Source organism: Pinus tabuliformis, chromosome 3_2 (assembly GCF_031772625.1).
Source record: "Pinus tabuliformis cultivar Carrire ecotype Pingquan chromosome 3_2, CPIR1, whole genome shotgun sequence".
Lineage (NCBI taxonomy): Eukaryota > Viridiplantae > Streptophyta > Pinopsida > Pinales > Pinaceae > Pinus > Pinus tabuliformis.
Window position 1 is genome coordinate 275,977,587 of NC_142302.1, and position 20,957 is coordinate 275,998,543.

The window sequence follows — 20,957 nt, forward strand, 5'->3', positions numbered from 1 at the left end:
TAGGCTTTTGAAAGCCATGTGTCTCGGAACACTTTATTTTTTGAGGTTTTGATGAAAAAAATATAACAGACATGATATAATATATAGATATATATAAATATATATATATATATATATATATATATATATATATATATATATATATATATATATATATATATATATATATATATATATATATCCATATCCATGTTTCATTTTCTACTTATGTGTTCATGGTGATATGATTAGTTTTACAAATTACGCAAATGTCTATCAAGAACATAATTTGCTAATGCATCCATTAGTGTATTCAAGTTACGTGGAATGTGTTGATAAGTGATAAAATCAAAATTTATTTCTAGTAATCAAACATGTAGATACATACGCAAAATTTGTGGATTTCTTACTAAATAATGATTATTCAATTGTAACACAATGAGTTGTGAGTCTAATTTAACAACTAAAGTTCTAATGCCAAGAGCAACTGCTTCTGACAACAGTTAAATGACTGCACTGTATTCGACAATATTATTAGTTGTCCATCCCAGGAAAATACCTTGTAAATGGACCAACTCGCCATTAGGGGCAAAGGGTGCCCAAGCTGCAAAAGAAAAGTTTTGTGTGCTAAGACAAGCACCATCAGCAAAACCAACATAATGGTTGGACGACATATGCAAACCGTGTGGAACACAAGGTAAGTAAAAAACACACATCTGTAAAGCAAACAATGTACAAAAGTCTATTTACACGGGTAATCACATGTAAAAAGTTTAGATGGAGTCCATTTTCGGATTTGAGTAATCGATGAATAGAGAATAAAACTGAATTTTCATCTTTGGCATCACGTGTAAACATCGACTCGGCCAAATAATGGAGTAAAATGCATAAAAGGCTATGCCCCCATGCCCCCTGGGTGATTGAGGGTTACGAGTCATAAGATGAAAACCCCATTGCGATAATGGGAAAACAGTAGAGACTTGGTGAAAAAATCTCATGAAAGGAGGCCAGAAAAACTCAATCTCATGACAAGGAAAAGGTGCCCCCAGTTGAAAGATGTTAACAATGTCAGGTTGAACTGAAATGTCAACAGACAAGGTTGCATTAGTATTTCCCATATTTCCTTCAGACAAGACTTGATGCACCAAAACAGGTGTATGAAGTGGATGCATCAGGTTATGAGAAATGAAAGCTTTAAGACATGATGGAATTTCACTTAGGATTGGGAGAAACGAAGAATGATGATGGATACCATTCCAGGGGGTTTTGTCGAGAGACATAACCTCAACAATACTTTCGTCGATGGGGAATGTCTCGTTCAAAGGATCTGGGGAATCCCAAGAACCAAGCCAAGGAGATTGCGCATAAGTATCCAGGTTCATACTGAAAATAGCATGACTTTCTGAAGTAGTTGCTGACGCTGAAACAATTTCATGGTAAGCTTGTTCCAACGGACTTAGCAACATTGAATCACCAAATGAATCAATCTGATCTGGAGAAGGAATAATCCAAGGATATTTAGAGATAGAGATCATATTGATCGAGGAGACATTTGGAGGTGGGAGAGAAAATTTTCCCATTAAAGCAAAATCTTTAAAAATTCCTGCCCCCACGCTCTCATATGGAATGTTGGTATTTCCCACATACGGAACATTGTCGTTCGAAGCACCGGAAGAGAAAAAAGACAATTGGTCGACGGTGACTATTTTTCCTTCATGAGGAAAATTGAGCACCTGAAACAAAGAGGAAACCACACAAAACATGGCATGGGTCCAACTTCACTCGAGAAGAAGGTTGTAATTAAGATTTGCGTCTACAACTTCCACTTCTAGCTCAACAGTCTTTCCTTCCAAAGTGATAGGAAAATTTGTGAGAATACCATACGGATGGGAGCCTCTGCCATCAAAGGCCTCCAAGGTGTTCGGGGAATGGTTAAGGGGTGGAGAGACAATGGATTTCCAATATGAAACAGACATGATGCAGGTGGAAGCACCTTCATCAATGATAATCTGATGGATCGTCTTCCCTTTTATAATAACTTGAATCAAAAAAGAAATCTGATGAGGAAGACGAGGAACATGGTTTTCAAGATCAAAAGTAATCAAACTAGAATGAATAGGATCAATAGCTTCTATTGCAGATAAGAATGGTTTCCGCTGCATTGGACATGTCTGGAGGACTTCCAAATCAGACATCGCCAAAGGCACTTGAGCTAGATATTCGACTATACTGTAATGTTGTGCAACTCTAACGTTTGGATTATAGGATGATTTCCGAAGCACGCCTTTAGGAGGTGGTCAGAGAATGAATTCATTCTTAAGTCACTCAATATGGAGTGGATGAGAGCTTGGTGGAGTAGAAGTAGAAGGTACATCAGTGGCTTCTTTCTCCACCATATTCTTGGGAGGGGTTTGATAATCTTTCGATCAAGTAGCGACAGAGATGGGCAATGAACCTTGCATCATGAAAACTTGAGAACCAGAGGAGGCAGAGGATTGTGGTTGGTCTACCAACTGAGTCTGCTGAGATGGAAATGGTTCTTTCAAAACAGTCGGAGTCCCTTTCAATAAACGACTAACTTTAGCACGTTGGGGACAATCCTTGGTATAATGGTCTTCCTCACAAATGAGGCAAGGATATTTTGGCTTTCGTTTGGAGGCATCATCAACAGATGATTTGGGAGGATCCTGTTTCGGGGTATCGAATCTGGCTTTGCCTTTACCCTTTTACATACCTTTTGAGGTTTTATCTGCCGCGGTCGACTGGACGGCATGGACCTTAGAGGTTTTACTAGGATTGGACAGATTTTTCGAAGGATGATTAGAACCAGTATCTAAAATAGATTTGTTGGAAACCTAATCCTCAATGGGTTAGTGTGGAAGCTGAATAGACAAAAGGAGTCCAAGAGACCTTAGGATGTGGAACCCAACAGTCAAACCATGTACTATAAACGTATATCTCTTGTTAATAAAAATTGTATTCTCATGTTTTATCTTTCATATTCTATTGCTACCCATGTGTGTTTAACATGGTATCAGAGCAGGCGTATTCCTACCCTGCATAATTAATTTGAGCCATTTGTTTTATGGCCTTTCTGTGCAGGTTATTTTTGCCATGACTTCTGCATTTCATGAATATTTTCTCAGCTAAATTTTAGTTGCAACCTGTCAGTTCTTCTACTATCCATCAAACCTGCCCACTATTCTCTGCCCATGAATCAGAAGAATTATTAGTGTGTCATTGTATCACCCATCAAGCCAGCAAACATTCCCCTCTCTATCAGCGAAATTGCAGCAAATGCTCTTCTAGTCAGAGCGCAGGTCTCAAATTAGTTTTATATAGTGTAACTCCTCTGATATTTCTATTGCCCCAACAGACTGCGTACAATGTTTCTTTCTGTAAAACTTGAATGTTTTATTTCTGGTTCATAACTGCTCCTGATCCTTTAACGCTCCCTTCTCTGCAGCTTCCTATCTCCCTAACGCTTTGTTGTGTTCTCACTCGTCGAAACTGTTACCTTTGACACCAGAGCCCTAACGCTACCCAACGTTGGTATCTCTACATATGCTCATTTTTCGTGTCAAGCATTACTTCATAGCCTCTTGGATCTCCATAAGGGCACACATCGATACAATTCTGGTGGGCCCTGCATCCACTCAATAAAATGCCCATGTCGGGATGTAGTTGTTTAACCTCATCCACGTAATTAAGCAGCCTTCTAACTGTGTAGCTGGCTGCATCACCAAATTCCAGATACAGAAACTTTTTAATGTCTTCAGCGTCCATATCAGAGTTATTGGTTCGATGTCTCACTATGCCCAGCAACGAGTCCAATGGCATTAACGTTCTCGTCCTCGAACGCTACGCTATTTATTGATCTGAATGGAAGAATCCAGATTACTCAATATTTTGATCCCTTTTCGACGATCTTGATTTTTCTATTTCTCTGTTGATCCAGACTGGGAGCCGAGGCATGTACCTGTCAATGGAAGAGTTAAAATTATTCAATATTCCTTTGCCTTTCGTCTGTCTTAATATTTCTGTTTCTCCTTCAAGCCTTTTGAAGGATAGTTCACTGAACCTACAATCATAAACTACCACTCGATTCAATAGTTTAATAGAATCCGGCGAACATTTCAAGGCTTTGCAATGCCGGAGCATCAATTCCTTCAAGTTCGTAAGGTTACCCAACGAAGACGGTAGTATTTCCAGGAAAGGGCATTCTATAACGAGAAATTCCAAATCCATGAGATTTCCAATGGCACCTGGCAATTCTTTGAAGTGTGTACCCAAGAAATGTAAGTTCTGCAGGGATTGTTGACGGCCGACTTGGGGAGGCAAGGTTTTAATTTTTGGACAATAATAAATATCTATATATTCAAGCGTGCTGATCTGTGTTATAACAAAATCACTTGTGAAGAGGATGAGGAGAGAGTGAGCCGCAAAGCACACAGAGGATGTGCAAATATTATTGTTGGTAAATCGGCCTCACCACTGCGCAGTGAAATTGTTCCCTTGAATTCCTCCTTCAGAACGTTGATGCAGTTCTCAGAACATACAGTGTGATGTACGAAGCTCAAAAAGCATTGGATAATCTATGTGCAGAGATGCCAAATGATCAACAGCTAACAGAGGCATTATAATTTTTTCACCATTTTCTAGCTGAGGCTTATCAATAAAAGAAGCCGGAACAACGAAATTCGCATCTGTATTGCTAAGCTATCAGCGATCGTGTCGAAGCATAATGTTCGGTATGGTACATTGGTGTGCTTAAACAATGCCCATTTCTATGAGATGATTAAATTCATTTTCTAAACGTTGGTCCATCTACTTGTTTCTTGCACATAATGCCTGGTTCAGTTGCTCACGTCTTATGGTCCAGTGTCCTACTTCTGCTGGTGCGTATGACCTCTGGTTAGTATACTTTGAAGGAAGCAGTGTATGGTATGAAAGAAAAGGTTGAATGTTGAAGCTTTATTCCAACATTGTTTTTTGAGTTATTTTGAAACAAACAAGTTTTGAAATCGTAAGAGATCCATTTCAGAAATCCATCGCTGCAGCGCATTTTTGCTCTTGATATTTGGATCTTGCACCACTCTTACATTTGGTGTTTGTGCCAGTGTTTCTGTAACATTCAAATACATCTTATTTTTAAGAAAGTTAGCAATTCTTTATTTGGTTTTGAGAGTACATTTGGATTCAAGAATTTAAACCTTTGGAAAATGGCTAGATTTGATGATGCATTAGAGTTACTGAATACACTAATACATTCCACTATTGGTGGGATCGTAAATGTCAGCAAAGACACTCTCTGTGACATTCAGACCTGCCTGCATAATGCACAGGAAAAGATCAATTTTTTGCAGCTTGAATCACATCTACAACAAGAAGAGCTACATCAAAATAGACATCATTCTGAACTTGTTTTTGTTCAGAACATTGAGACAACCACCCATCAACAGCAAGTCAATAATGTTATAGATCCGGTGCCCAATAAAGCAGCAGTTGTACATGCAGATGCAGAAGTTCAGTCTACACTTCCCAAGCCCATCATCAGACCTTGGGAACAGCTTGTCCACAACAAACACAGAACTGGTCTCGGATATGACAAGGACTTGCCCTTTCATATTCCAGACTACTCCAAGCCCATTCAGTTTCAGAGTGTTGGATTCACTCATGACAGTTCACCTTCAGCTATTCTATATTCTACTCCTCTTCAACAGCAACAACAACAGATTGTGAAATGCCAACACTGTGACTAAGTTGGCCATCTGAAATATCACTGTTTTGATCTTCATCCATGTAAGCACTGTCATAAAACCACCCATTCTTCACACAGATGCTTTAGAAAAAAACGTCCTACAAGAACAAAGATTCATCTTGGATGGATCGCTTCTTGGCAATGGGCATCAACAGCCAAGAAGATATTCTAATCACATGTGAGAACTTGTTCCAGAATATTAAACAGTCTTGCAGTTGAGTTTTCTCCATCATCTCACCGTGTATCTGACAGGGGGGGAAATGATGGTCATCTACAAGCTTCAAAGCCACATCAAGCGAGCCTGAGCCACAACCTGCCATACCAAATTCAGAGTTGTAGCCAGAAACAAAGATGCCCCTGAGCATGCCTTCAGTTGGTAATCTGGGACACTTCCTCTAGCAGAAGACTTCAGCTTCTTGCCAGTTTTGGAAGAATTCCAGGAACAAAATTGAGAACACTTCCTCTAGCAGAAGACTTCATCTTCTTGCCAGTTTTGGAAGAGTTCTAGGAATTGCATTAAGCATTCCAGAGTTGTTGGTCATCCTTAAACCATCACAGGTTGAGACTTCCCTTTTCAGGTTGAATTTCTCCCTTTTATGCGAGGTGAGACCTCCCTTTCATGGTTAAAGGTTTCCCTCTTCAAAATAATAGGAGAACTTCCTCTAGCAGAAGACTTCAGCTTCTTGCCAGTTTTGGAAGAGTTCTGGGAACTACACTAAGCGTTCTAGTGTTGGTGGTCATCCTTAAACCACCGCCCTTTATACCAACATTTCAGAGAGCACATTCAGCCTAGTGCTGCCATGCATTTTTTGCACATTTTGTATTACAGCTCTCATCTTGGACTCATACATAACCCTTCGGATTAAGGGGGGAATGTTGGACACCTAATCCTCAATGGGTTAGTGTGGAAGCCGAATAGACAAAAGGAGTCCAAGAGACCTCGGATGTGGAACCCAACGGTCAAACCATGTACTATAAATGTATATCTCTTGTTAATAAAAATTTTATTCTCGTGTTTTATCTTTCATATTCTATTGCTACCCATGTGTGTTTAACAAGATTCATGCTTCACGGAAGATTTGGTGAAAGTCTGGGACATTGATCCAATTATACCATCAACGGGTGGTGCATCGGGAGACTTTGAAGATGACGGATCCGAAGATGGCCTTGGAGCATCAGGCAACATTTCATATAGTGTGACATATTGGGAATAGACTAAGTCTAGATACTCAGCACAGGCAATAGCTTGGTCCGCGATAACACATCCACCCATTTCTATACCTGCAGAAATTTTGTTTATGAATGATTTGGTGAACCATTCAGTTAACAACTCATCGAGGATTTCGAATTCGATGAGGCAACGCTAACGTCTCCATTCATGGATATGATTGGAAATATGGGTTGTAGTATCTTGCTTCAGAGATGTGAGCAAATGAGTACCAGTTTCATAACGAACCGGCAATTGGAAGTGGGTGAGGAAGGCCATAGCCAAAGAGTTAAAGTCATAGGTAGCTCGAGGCAACTCAATATACCATTTTGTAGTAGCACCTGTCAAGGTTCGCTGAAAGAGGCAGAGACGAATAGAATCGTCAACATAAGAATTAGAAGAACACCATAAGTGATATGTCATCACATGGGCTTGAGGGTCCTCTTTAGATTTTCCTTCGAACTTAGGGAAATCACTCGAAATTTTAGTAGGAACTGGAGGCCAGTAAGGCGAATGAAAAATGGGATCATTAGTAAGCCTCGAGACATCAGGCAGTTCCAATGTAGCTAAAAATGGAAATTTTGGATTAAAGGGCATGTAAGGCCTTTGAGGAGGCTCAACTTGCGGTTCCAACCTTGTTGGTAAGGATTCTACCCCCAAAGCGGAGGATTTTAACCATAGGGGATTTGATTATTCCCCACTGAGGGGTACCTTGACCATAAGCTGGATTATGTCCAGGGTAGGTTTGATATTAACCTACCATAGGCCATTGATAAGCAATATATGTGGCATATGGATTGTAAGCTTGTTGCACCTGTTGACCCTGGATGTGAAGTGATTGGCCATGTTGTTGCAGGGGTTAACGTTGTGTCTGCAAGGTTTGCCCTTATTGATATACAAGTTGAGCTTCTTGCTGCAGGGGTTGACCTTGTTGTTGCAAAGGTTGACCTTGGTGCTGCAAAGGTTGACCTTGGTGCTACAAAGGTTGACCTTGGTGCTGCAAAGGTTAGCCTTGAGGATACAAGGGTTGCGTAGGTTGTTGAAAAAATTGCGCTTGTTGTTGCAAAGGTTGTTGAAACTGTTGCAAAGGTGGCTCTTGCTGCTCCAAAGGTTGCCCTTGTTGCTGTAGTAGTTGTTGTACAGTTCCTTGAAGGATACCCTGTGGCTATTGGTAAGTTCCAAATGGGATTTGACCATATCCACTAGGAATAGCAGATTGACTAGGTTGCACATGAGTTCTTGCCTATGGAATATAGGGTGGATTTTGCAATGCTTGTGAACCGTATGGGACATAAGCTAGTTGGATTGGTATATGGGCAGTGTAAGGTTGTTGATACTGGATATTACTCGATGTGGATAGACCAATAGGGTTGGGAATACCACCAGGATAAGGTTGATTGACTCCAACCATGTGAGGTTGTGATCCACTCACATGGGTTCCACCTGACACAAGAGGAATGTTTGGATATTTCCCCCAAGTTGTGAATAAGGTGGTGGAACATTTTGTCCACTTCATGGAGGGATTGAGGAATTTACAAACGCTTGAACCGAAACAATTGGTTGTACCAGGATGGAACGTTGAAATGATGGTAAAGGTTGCGACAGAATCATCGGTTGAATGGGAACTGACGTGATAATAGTTTGCACAGGAATTTGAGAGGTTGCATTTGGGATAAACAGACCAATAGTGGACATGGCATTAGATGACCAAATAGGATTTTGGTACAAAGTGTAACCACTGGGAGTCCTTGAAACTAATTGAGCTAAGGTTGTATAACCATGTCGAAGCATAGGCCCACTGGTTTCAGGAAGTGTGTGAGACGGGACTCTTTCCATAAAAGGAAAGCCTTCTAAAGGAAATTCATATTCTTTCTCTTCATCAACATGAGGAGTGTGGGTAGCGGAAACTTCTAGATGACCTTGAGTAGAGGTTGGAATCTCACCTTCTGAATCCATGGGGGGAAATAGATGGCGAGGAGGAATCTGAGATGTACGAGGAGATAACTCCAAAGGAACACCATGTCAATCGTAAGGACTATAAGGACGCTGAGGAGATATCACAACAGGATCAAATAACAGATTTGAAGGATATAAGACAAACCTCTATGGACTCTTAAGGGTTTCCGAATCAAACTCTTGAGGTGACAAAGAATCTGAAGGTGGTGGACAAGAAGCAAGGGGTTAGATGTTTGGGACAATCCCAAGTTCAAAGCCTTGAGCTTCAAGTGACTGAGTATGTTCTGGATGAACTTCTTATGAAGATCCTTCAGTATCAGACAACGAAGGGGAACTTGGGGGTGAACTCAATGGTTCAGCCATGATGACTTTCGCTTGAGAGCAGAAGAAGAAGAAGAGATGTTTCGCTGAAGGCTGATTTAAAATTAAAATTACTGGTGTTGGTCACTTTAATTGCTTATTAATTCAAACAACCAAGTGCTACATAAATTGTCAACCCAGGGAAGTCTATTTATTTCAAAGGCAACTGCGTACTATATATACTCAATCTTAAAAGCAATGAAAGTTGTAGTAAAAACTGATCACACCTTGCTTAAGCAAACTGAAGCTCCACTCTGAGTTACAGCAAAAACAATATATTGCAGACAGCTACCAAAGAAGGCTTAAATTCATTAAAGAAGTAATCTAATGAAAAAGAATCAATCTGCAAAGGAAAGAACTAGATATGCTATAACAGAGAACAGGACCCTATTCCCAGAATGGAAATCTTCAGCACCTATTTATGATCACCACACTACCAACTCAATCTGTAAACTCAATTGCCAATGAAACACTCATGAATGAACTGTGGATAAACTAAATAGTGCAGCAATCAATTGGAAAGAAAACAGAGTTTCAGCAATAATGTGAAAACAATATTCATAAAATAGTATTGTTAACAAGGCATTGATAAAAGACACACTTAACACACTGCAGAAATATAGTGGGTGAATCTTGTGATGAAGGTGGGCCCTCTCCTTCTCACAAGATTCCCCACGAGACAAGAACTAGAAAGAAATGTTTAGAACAAGATTTTATTCATCTATCTGTTACAGAAAAAAGGATTCCAGTTATGTTCCTTCAACTAAGCCTTTTTCCGCAGTCTGTTCCTCCTCTTCTAATGTAGATGTCTCCTCTTTTTAAAGAGGAGACATCTATTACAATAGATTACATTGTAAGTCCTATTTTAACCCTTTATACAAAAATAGGGAAGTCAGTTTTCCCATCAACAAAATGTTGTTACAATAATACTGTCTTTAGATCATGATCGTTACATCCAGTGTAGTAGCTCCTTCGTTGATCCTCTTCTGTTGTTGTCAAATCTAGACCGCAAATCACAATTGTTCAGTCACGAGATTTGTGCATCGTTCCTACTGTTTCAGCAACTGTAGAAGTAATATTGCAATCTCCAGGAAGTTTCAGCAATGTGGACTGCACATCGTTCTTTAACCGTTCAGCAACTATCAATTCAATGATCAACAATGAAGATAGCGTAATTAAATGTAAAATAATTAAACGCATAGTGATGAGAAGAAATATTGTGTACCTTTGGAATAATTGGGTTAAAATAGTAACAAGGACTTTAAATATAAGTTGAAAAAGGATGACATCATAACAAAATGTATGGTCAAAAAGAGACAATATGAGGTCCTAACATCCCCCCCAACTGAAAGGGTTGCATGTCCTCATACAACTTTTACTCTGAGTCTGAGTCCGAGTACGGGGCTGTACAGTGCAAATTACTTAGACAGTAAGTATAGAAGGTGCTATCAACTAAATCTCTGAAACCATGGACATTCTGTAGTCTCTGCCATGCTGCGAGCTCCTCCTTTTTGGACAACCAGAAATAAGCCTTATATTGTTGTACTGGGAGCCATAGAAGAGGGAAGTGACAATGATATCCTAACCATTTTTCGGCACACTGTTAAATGCATTTGACATAGTTAGGTAGCCATGAAATTGTTGTTTGAAGATTAAGAGGGTTAAAGGGATGATATTCCTTCCTCTCCTTATAGATTGTTTGCCTATAAGGCAAGAGCTCCCTTGGCTTTAACATAGTGTTGGAAATATTTTAAGACTGCTGCCTGTAATCCTCTAAGATGCTCAGTCATTCTTGGTTCCCTTAAAAACTGATGATGTTCAGCGACAAAAACAGCAACATTTGGTGGTTCAGATCGAATCCACAGAAGGCGATTATCTTCATGTTTTGCTGAAAGGAAGGCATTTTGCCACGTGAGATGATTGGCCAGGAAAGAGACAAAAGCTCCAATCTGAATGTCCCCAACTAGAGGAATCAGATTAAGCTTTATATCCTCAGGCATGGCTTCATTATGGAGGTATAGTTCACAGAGTAAATTTTGTTCACTGAATGATGCCTCTGTGAATGTTTTGGTAAACTGTTGAGGTGTAGATACCTCATGAGATCGTCCATCTCTGATTGCCTTTACTTGGAAGAATGCTAGGCACTCTACAAGAAACATAGAATAATTAAAGGATGGTTTCCTAGTGGCCAGTAGTCTTTGAACCAGATCAAACATGAAAGACAATTTAGTTTTTCATTGTTTATTTTCCTTGTTCTGTGCACAAGACTGTTCCAACACTTCCCAATTTGCATATATATGATTTTTCCATGATAATTTATGTTCTTGCAAGATCCTTTCCTGTGACATAACATATTCCTTCTTCCATATATCCATTTGTGCTTGAGTGCTTGTGGTCTGAGTGAAGACAGTCTTTGAATGCCGAGGTTCAGTCTGAGTAAACGCAGTCTTTGTAGGCCTTGGTACAGGACTTTCAGCTTTAACAACCAGAGTAGGCCGAGATACTTGTGGTTTCACTTCTTTTTCAAAAATCTTTGAAGGCCCTGCTGGTTCTTGTGTAACAGCAGGGCGTTCCTTTTTAACTATAACAGGAGTCGATGCAGGAGTGGCTCCAGGCAATGGGATTTAAACTATCTTATAACCAGCTTGATGATAAATATTACCACATTGGTTGCACATGTATTCATTATATTGATCTTTCTCTGCACTTTTCTCGGTTGCAAATGCTGCATGAGCTAAAGTATACAGATTAAGCTCTCTTTCATAGGCTTCCCTTGCCACTATTAATTCCTGCTTATAAACCTCCAGCTCTGATTTCAGAAACTCATTTTCTTGTAAAAGGGAAGCCAAGGTGACTGGGCTTTGTGTAGCAGTCACAGTCTCAGTAGCTGATTCCAGTGGATGGAAGGGTTGTTGTTCGATAGCAGCTTCATTATTTGCAGCCTCAGCAGGTAGTTTTTGTGTGACATCTGCTGAATCATCAGCTGGTTCTATAACAACTATATCATCCTGCGCATCCAAATTTTGCATATCAGCAGATGGTTCTTGTGTGGCAGCTACTGACTGCGTAGCTGGTTCCTTATTATCTATATTTTGTTCATCAGCAAGTGGTTCTTGTGTAACACTTTCTGAGTCAGTAGCTGGTTCTTATGGGGCAGCTACATCTTGATCATCAATTTTATGGACATCAGCAGGTGGTTCTTGTGTGGCAACCGTTGAGTCAGTGGTTGGAGTAGCTACGTCCTGGTCATCTATTTTATGGACATCAGCAGATGGTTCTTGTGTGGCAACTACTGAGTCAGTAGCTGGTTCTTTTGGGGCAGCTACATCTAGGTCGTCTGTTTTATGGACATCAGCAGGTGGTTCTTGTGTAGCACCTGCTGAGTCGGTAGCTAGTTCTTGTGGGACAGCTACATGTTGTATATCATCTTGGGTATCCACTTTTGATGGATCAGCAGCTAGTTCTTATGGAGCAACTGCTGAATCAGTAGCTGGTTCTTGTGTGACATCTACGTTCTCTGAAAGGAATGATGTCACAAAATCCTGTGCATTTTGCATTTCAGTACCCGAGGGTGAGGTAGGTAAAGATTCAGGGCCTTGGGAATGTGGTGGGGTATGGTGTTTTAGGATAATAGGTGTGGAATTTAGGGTAGTGGTTTTAGTTGTTGCTTCAAAAGACGTCCCCATTCATCTTCGAGGTAAAAAGGCAGGAAGAACAGTGGTTTTTCTTTTATGAGTAGCTTTCTCTGGGGTAGGAGGGTCATCAGAAGTGATAGCTTATTTAATTGAGGCCCTTGTTCGTCTTTTTGGTAGGGGCGCAACCTTTTCTTGCCTTTTCCTTTTTAGCTTAGCAATGGGAATGTTGTCATCTGAATCATCACTGGGGATATGGACAGTGGGAGTGGATGATTCAACTAAATTATGGGGTGGGGTCGATGCAATGGAGGGGTCAATTAGATTAACTGCTACGAGTGGTGGGGAATCAAAGATGCTCCCTGGTTGTTGTGTAGAAGGATTTTCAATTTGCTGAGGGATTCCAGGGGTCTGTTGAGGATTTTCAGCATTTAATTGGGGGGTTTCGGCTGTTGTTTGAGAAATTTCAGCAGTTTCCTGAGGATTTTCGGCTGTTGCTCGAGGAACTTCAGTAGTTTCTTGAGGATTTTCGGCTGCTGCTTGAGGAATTTCAGCATCTTCATGGGGTTCTGGGAGTGGGTTGTTAAGGAGAGGGGGATTCTGTTGAGCAAAGCCCCTCTAAATCAGAAGCTGAACAAGATGATGGTGAGTGAGGGAAAGGAGTGCGTACTTTGCATTCATGGAATAATGTGACATATTCTTCAGACACCCAAGCAAATAGTATGGCATATTTAACAGACAACCATGTCTTAAATGATTTAACAACACAAAATCATGTTGATAAACTACCTGGTAACGTCCTTCGTAGGTGAGATAGTGCTTGACAAACTCGGCAACCGTCGGCCATGGAAGTGGTAATGAATGAAGTGCAACACCCCTGCTTTTAGGCTCGATCCGCTCTCCTGGTAGAAGGAAGTCCTGTTGTGCATTCAAAATGATGTGCTTATGACTGAACCATCGAATGCCATCGGCCGATAAACCTGCAACCTGTGCTATATCATCCTCTGTTACTGGAATTCGGACTCCTTGAACAGTAGAGTAGCCTTCCTGTAAATTACGTGCAAATTCAAGGACTTGTTGAGGATCAAATCCCTGAAGCCTTCGAAAATAATCTACCCAACCTGCCTGCTGAAAAATCTGATATACTTCTGGGTGCAATTCCAATAGAGCTGTTGAGCCGGGTTCATTTCGAATAGTGTTACCTCCCATAGTTACTCGCTTCAGTAAAATGCACAGTACAGAGCCGAGTTACCGCACCCGAAACAGAGTAAGTTTTGCAAATGAGGTCATGACATAATAGGACAAAGATGGGGTGACAAGACATGATCGTGGTAAAAAAACGACGGTGATTGGCGTATCGTGAAATGATTGCAAAATTTTGGTATCCCCCCCCAACTACGGCTAAAATGATAAGTTTGAATGTACGGCGATTGCGGTAATCATGTCACAATATTCTCATTAACTATAGTTTAATATTTACACATAACAAACGCATACCTCATGTTTACCTTTGATTGATATTCTGAAAATATAATGTCGTCGCTAATAGATCACCAATGGTTATGAAAAAGGGTTTTATAATATGAGGGTATTTATGTGAAATGATTTTATAAACATAGGAGGAGGTAGTGAAAGATCAAAGTTATAAGGATCAGTATATGATTCTCACAATGGAAAGTAATATGTATTCATCCTTTTGAGAGGAATTAGTGTTTCAATTACAGGAAAAATGAGAAAAATTGGTGTTTTAGGGAGAGACGGAAAAAGTCGGTGTTTCAACAATGGGAAAAATGGGAAAGGTTGGTGTTTCAGCAACGAGAAAAATGGGAAAAGTTAGTGTTTCAGCAATGGGGAAAAATGGGAAAGGTTGGTGTTTCAGCAACGGGAAAATGGGAAAAGTTAGTGTTTCAGCAAAGGGGAAAAATAAAGGGAGATATTGTTGTAAAGAAAAATAGGAAAGTGTTGCTGAGAGGTAATATGGGGGAATGAGCTAAGAATTGAGGTGAGATGAGAATGTTTCCCAAAATGAAACTTGATCCTGCTTGCAATACAATTGTTCTTTTCAACCAGCCTCCCAATCTGAGACCTGCAAAATAATAAATTGTAACATGGCAACCCTTGACAGGGATTATTAGTTAAGAAATCTAATCTAATAAAGAAACATATAATGTAGAGATTAAATGCAATGAGGGGCAGCAGGCTCCCCCAAAAAGATATAATGTGAATCTTCCATGCAAGTGGCCTTAAAATCCTCCTTAGAAATAGGTTGTTGGTACGGACGGAGCCGATACCCATTCACTAACAATGGTGTTCTAGAATCATCAATTGTTAGGAGCCTTACTGTTCCATTGGGAAAAACAGTATCTATCTTGTAAGGTCCCAGCCACCTTGTTCGCAATTTTCCTTGAAAAATTTCAAACCGGGAATCATACAATAGAGCCCAATTACCTTTTTGGAACTGCTTATGCTTAATAGTTTTATCATGCCACCTAGTTCTTTGTTGTTGAATCATAGTTGTTTGATGGATGGCATCCAACCTCTTTTCATCCAATTCCTGAAGCTGCTGCAACCTAGCTGTCTGTGCATCAGTCAAATCAAGGTTAACAGCTAAAGCAGTTCTTAAGGTTTTAATTTCAAATTCCACAAGAAAAATAGCACTTTTACCATAAACCAATTCATAGGGTGAAAAACCTGTAATGTTCCTCCAGGTAGTTCTGTAAGTCCATAATGCCTTAGGCAGCCTTTGGGACCAATCCTTCCTATTCTCCTTCACTGTTTTGTTTAAAATAGCCTCTATGACTTTATTTGTACTTTCCACCTGACCATTAGCTTGGGGGTGGTAAGGTGTAGTCATTTTATGATTGATATGATATTTCTGAAGCATAGCTTTAAAACCATGAGAATTGAAAGGAGGTCCTCCATCTGTGACTAGCTCTCTAGGCACTCCAAACCTAACAAAGATTTCTTCAAATAGAAAGGTTAAAACAAATTCCTCATTAGCTCTAGTAAGTTCCTTTGCTTCCACCCATTTGGTCATATAATCTATACAAACCAATATATAAACTCTTTGACTGGATGGAGGATTGATGGGTCCTATAAAGTCTAGAGCCCATCTTTCAAAAGGTTCAAGTATTACCTAGGGGTTCAGTGGCATTTCATCTCTATGATTAGGTTGACCCATTCTCTGACAGCTATCACAGGCCCTGACATATTTCTTTGCATCCTTAAAAAGTGAGGGCCAATAATAACCCATCCTGAGAATTTTATGCGATGTTCTCTTATCAGCAAAATGCCCTCCACAAGGGCCATCATGAGAAGCCTTCAGTATATCATAAACCTCATCTTCTCTAATGCATCTTCGAATTTCCTGATCAAGTCCTGTACGAAAAAGACACCCACTTATCCAGCTATACCAAGCACTTTGTTGAATGATCTTTCTTTTCTCTCGGTGTGATAGGTGTGATGGTAACTTCCCTGCAACCAAATAATTGGCAATGTCTGCATACCAAGGTGAGTGTGTAGATACTGCAAACTAGTATTCATCAGGAAAGGAATCATCTACTGGAGTATTATCATTAGTTTTTATCCGAGAAAGGAAATCAGCAACTACATTTTCTTTACCTGGTCGATCTACAATTGTAATATCAAATTCCTGTAATAACAATAACCACCTGGTAACTCGAGAATTTGTCACAGATTTGTTCATTAAATACTTAATAGCCTAGTGGTTAGTATGAACAACAGTAGGATAACCAGTAATGTAATGTCGAAATTTATTAATAGCGTAAATGACTGCTAAAAATTTCTTTTCGGTAACTGTGTAATTAAGCTCAACAGGGGTCATATTCTTACTAATGAAATAGATAGCATAAGGAAGATTATTTTCTTCTTGTCCCAAGACAACTCCAATTGCAGTATCTGAAGCATCAGAGGATATATGAAAGGGAAGTGCCCAATCAAGTCCCCTTAGAATAGGAGTTGTAGACAATTGATGCTTAAGTTCATCAAATGCTTTCGGACAGGCATCAGTCCACTTAAATTCAGCATTTTTCATAAGTAACACAAACAAAGGAGAAGTTATTTTAGAAAAATCTTTGATAAATCTTCTATAATATCCAGCATGTCCTAAAAAACTTTTTACATCAGTTTGTGTTTTAGGGATAAGAAGAGTCTGAATTACCTGTACTTTGGATGGATCTACTTGAATCCCTATGAATGAAATGAAGTGTCCCAGTACAATTCCTTCGTTCATCATCATATGACATTTTTCAGTACTCAAGGAAAGATGAGCTTGTATACATCGTTTAAGTACTTTCTCAAGGTTTTGTAATGCATCTTCAAAAGTCACACCATAAGGAGTAAAGTCATCCATAAATATCTCCATAGAGTCATTAAGCATATCAGAAAAGATTCCTATCACTGCTCTTTGAAATGTTGCTGGAGCATTACATAGTCCAAAGGGGAGGACTCTATAGGCAAAATTTCCCTAAGGACTAGTAAAAGTGGTCTTGTCTTGGTCTTGGGGTGCAATTTTTTGATTTTGTTATACCCGCTAAAACCATCTAAAAAGGAAAAGAATTTCTTTCCTAACAAACTGTCCAGCACCTGATTAATGAATGGCAAGGGGAAATGATCTTTTTGAGTGGCTTTGTTTAAAGCTCTATAATCTACACATACTCTCCATTTCCCATTTTTCTTAGGTACTATCACCAATGGAGAAACCCATTCACTGTCAGATATGGGGTATATAAACCCTGCATTAAGCAATTTTTGAAGTTCTTCCTTAACAATTTCCCTCAAATTGGGATTCATTCGCCGCTGGGGTTGACAGACTGGTCAGCACCCCTCCTTAATATAGATACGATGAGTACATAATTCAGGAGAGATCCCCTTCATGTCTGTGTAGTCCCATGCGAATGCTTCCTTGTTTTCACGAAGTAACTTCATTAGCTGTTGTGTTTCAGCATTTGATAAATTGGGGTTTATGTTCAATGTTTTGCCAGGTTCAATTTCTATTGTTATGCTTTTAGAGGAGATAGCAGTTGATGTTTGAGGTAAATTTTCAGATTTAAGCTTTTCCTGAGTTTCAGGTTCCAAAATTGCAGTTAACTGATTATATGTTTCAGAAGTGACCGATGAAGGTTCAGAAATAAAATTACTAATTACTTCATCTTCTATGGTGTCTTTAAGAGTTAAGGCTTGTCCAATGGTCAAAATGGGTTGAGTGTCATTATCCTCATAGTCTAACCATACAGAATCATCATTGTTAATCATAGGTGTAGCATGAGGGTAAAGAGTAAGCTGCTTGGTTTCACATCCATTAGAAATTGTCATTGATCCTGATCTACAGCTGATAAAGGCATCTGTTGTAGCCAGCCAGGGTCTCCCCAAAATCAGAGGATGTCCCCCCAACTTTGTTTTAGTTTGTAATACGACAAAGTCAGCTGGGTAATTCCAGGATTCAACTGAAATGATCAAGTCTTCAATAACCCCCTCTGGTTTGATTATGGAACGGTCAGCTAATTCTAAGATGGTTGATGTCTCTCTGATTACATTTTTCAGCTGTAACAATTGTGCAGTTTTTTCAACCTGTACCGTGACCGTAGGATGGCCTGGATCACCATATTTTATAGGAGGAGTTTTTCCCGACATTAAAGCAACTAGATCACCCATCACATGAACTGTAAGGGGGTCTTTAGCTTTCCTACCAGGTTTTCTTGATGCAAATGTCTCTGACAGTTCTGGCATAAATCGGTACATCCCTAAGTGCTTGTAAAAGTGGAATTTTAAAATAAAGATTCTGCAATTCCCCTAGAAGATTAAAAGCAGGCGGCTCAAGTGTCTTAGTAAGAGCTAGATGCTCAGGGAATGATGGTTCTACTGTTTCAGCGACTTTATTAGAGGGTGGTTTAACTGTTTCAGCACCCTTATTAGGTAAATTATTCTTTTGTCTCTTCTTTGTCAAAGTCAGAAGAGGTAATATCATCAATAATTGGCTCAACTACTCTCCCGGATTGTAAATGAATATCATTACATTGCAAGGAGATGTAGGCAGGTTCTGAATATCGATGACTTGCAAAACTTTATTATTATTAAGGTTAGGGTTCGGTTGTACAGGCAGCTGGGGTCTCATTGTATGATTATTTGGTGGAGCACCTGACGGGAGAGAGAGTTGTTGCTGAAACTGAGGAAATTGGGTTGGGAACGGAATTTGTTGAGCTCTCCAGTTTGGGTTCCATTGATTAAAATAAGATTGTTGTGGAGGCCAAGGAGTCCACATTGCAGGGTCTACAAAGGGAGGGTTTGTTTGCTGCATGGGTGGGAAATTCATTTGATTAAAGGGTGGGTATTGCATTTGGTTGAAGGGTGGGTAGTTTGCTTGATTAAAAGAAGAATGATTATTCCAACGATTAAATGGCATACTGGAGTTCGTACCTTGTCCTCGTGGTTAACGTTGCCTCCTCTGTGTCAGCAAATAAACTGCTTCAGCTTCCTCCTCAATTGGTTGCAACGCTGCTTTTATCCCTGGTAAAGAAGCGCATTGTTGAGTTTCTTGGTCCTTCTCACAAATGGCGCAAATTGGTACCTTGTCCAATGGGCATTCCCTTAGTGGATGTTTTTCTCTACATTTAGGACAGAAGACAGCCAAAGAAGCTTCTGCCTCTGCCTATTTTCTCTTAACTTGCAAGGTATCAATCTGTGAAGAAAAAGAGCTTAACATTTCAGTTTTAAATTCTTCAAGTAGATTACCTATTTCAGCTCTCGTTGCTCCCCCACTGGCTGATTTTTGGACTCTTGAATATGTATTGTCCCTACTTTTTGATCTATTTGCAACCCCTCTTAATCATCTCTTGTAGAGGTTGACAATTTCATCGTACGATTCTTTAGATATATCCCCTTTACCAAGCATATTTAACATATCTAAATAGTCATCCCTTACCCCTTTCAATAATATTGTCTTAAGAATATCTTTACTTACATCGGGGTGATCGGATCTCTGCAGATTATACTGGAGTCTTTCCACAAAGTCCTCCATATTTTCATCCTCCTTCTAAAACATCTTGAATAGTTCCTCCCTTTTCTCTCTCGTCTGGCAATAGTCTTGGTATTTGGCCAGAAACTTCTCCTTCATCTGATCCCATGTTGTGATCACATGACCTCCCAGGCTCATAAACCATCTCAGTGCATTTCCTTTTAATGTTGCTAGAAATAACTTCAATTTTTTAGCATTAGTAACATAATCATAACTTCTACACAATATATCAAACTCAAAAATAAACTCATCAGGATCTTCAGAGGATAAACCATGGAAGTTGGGTAAGGCTGAGAGTGAGATGTTCTTCATAGGAGTTACTCCTCTGGGAAGTTCCCCAATAGGGAATTCCAAGGTGGAGAGAGAGTTCTCGCCTCTTCCTTCTCCTCCTCCATGTCCTCCACCAAAGATTCCTTCATTGTTTCCATCCATTGGTTGTTCCCCTGTTGCACTTACCCAATCTTCAGCGCTTTCTGTTGGACTCTCAATGTCTTGAACTGGTTCCTCAACTTCAATATCTTTTATTGGTTCTTCAATGTCCTCCACTGGTTCCTTAGTATGTTCTACTATCTCTTCAATCCTTTCAGGTCCCACTACCTCCTCTGTTTCGTAGTCCGTTTGGAGAGAGTGTTGAGTCTGTGGCCTCCGAGAGCTTAGCCTCTAAGAAGTCTCAGCTTTTGAAATAATCTCATCAATAAAAGTTTTTCTTCCTCCTCTTCCTTTGCCCTTGCCACCTATAGGATTAGTTTTCTTGCGTCCTCTCATGCATCCTGCATATCTAAAAGAAAATCATCAGTGCTTTTAAAATCTATGATTTCCTTCCTCGGCAACGGCGCCAAAATGTTGGTCACTTTAATTTCTTATTAATTCAAACAACCAAGTGCTACATAAATTGTCAACCCAGGGAAGTCTGTTTATTTCAAAGGCAATTGCGTACTATATATACTCAATCTTAAAAGCAATGAAAGTTGTAGTAAAAACTGATCACACCTTGTTTAAGCAAACTGAAGCTCCACTCTGAGTTACAGC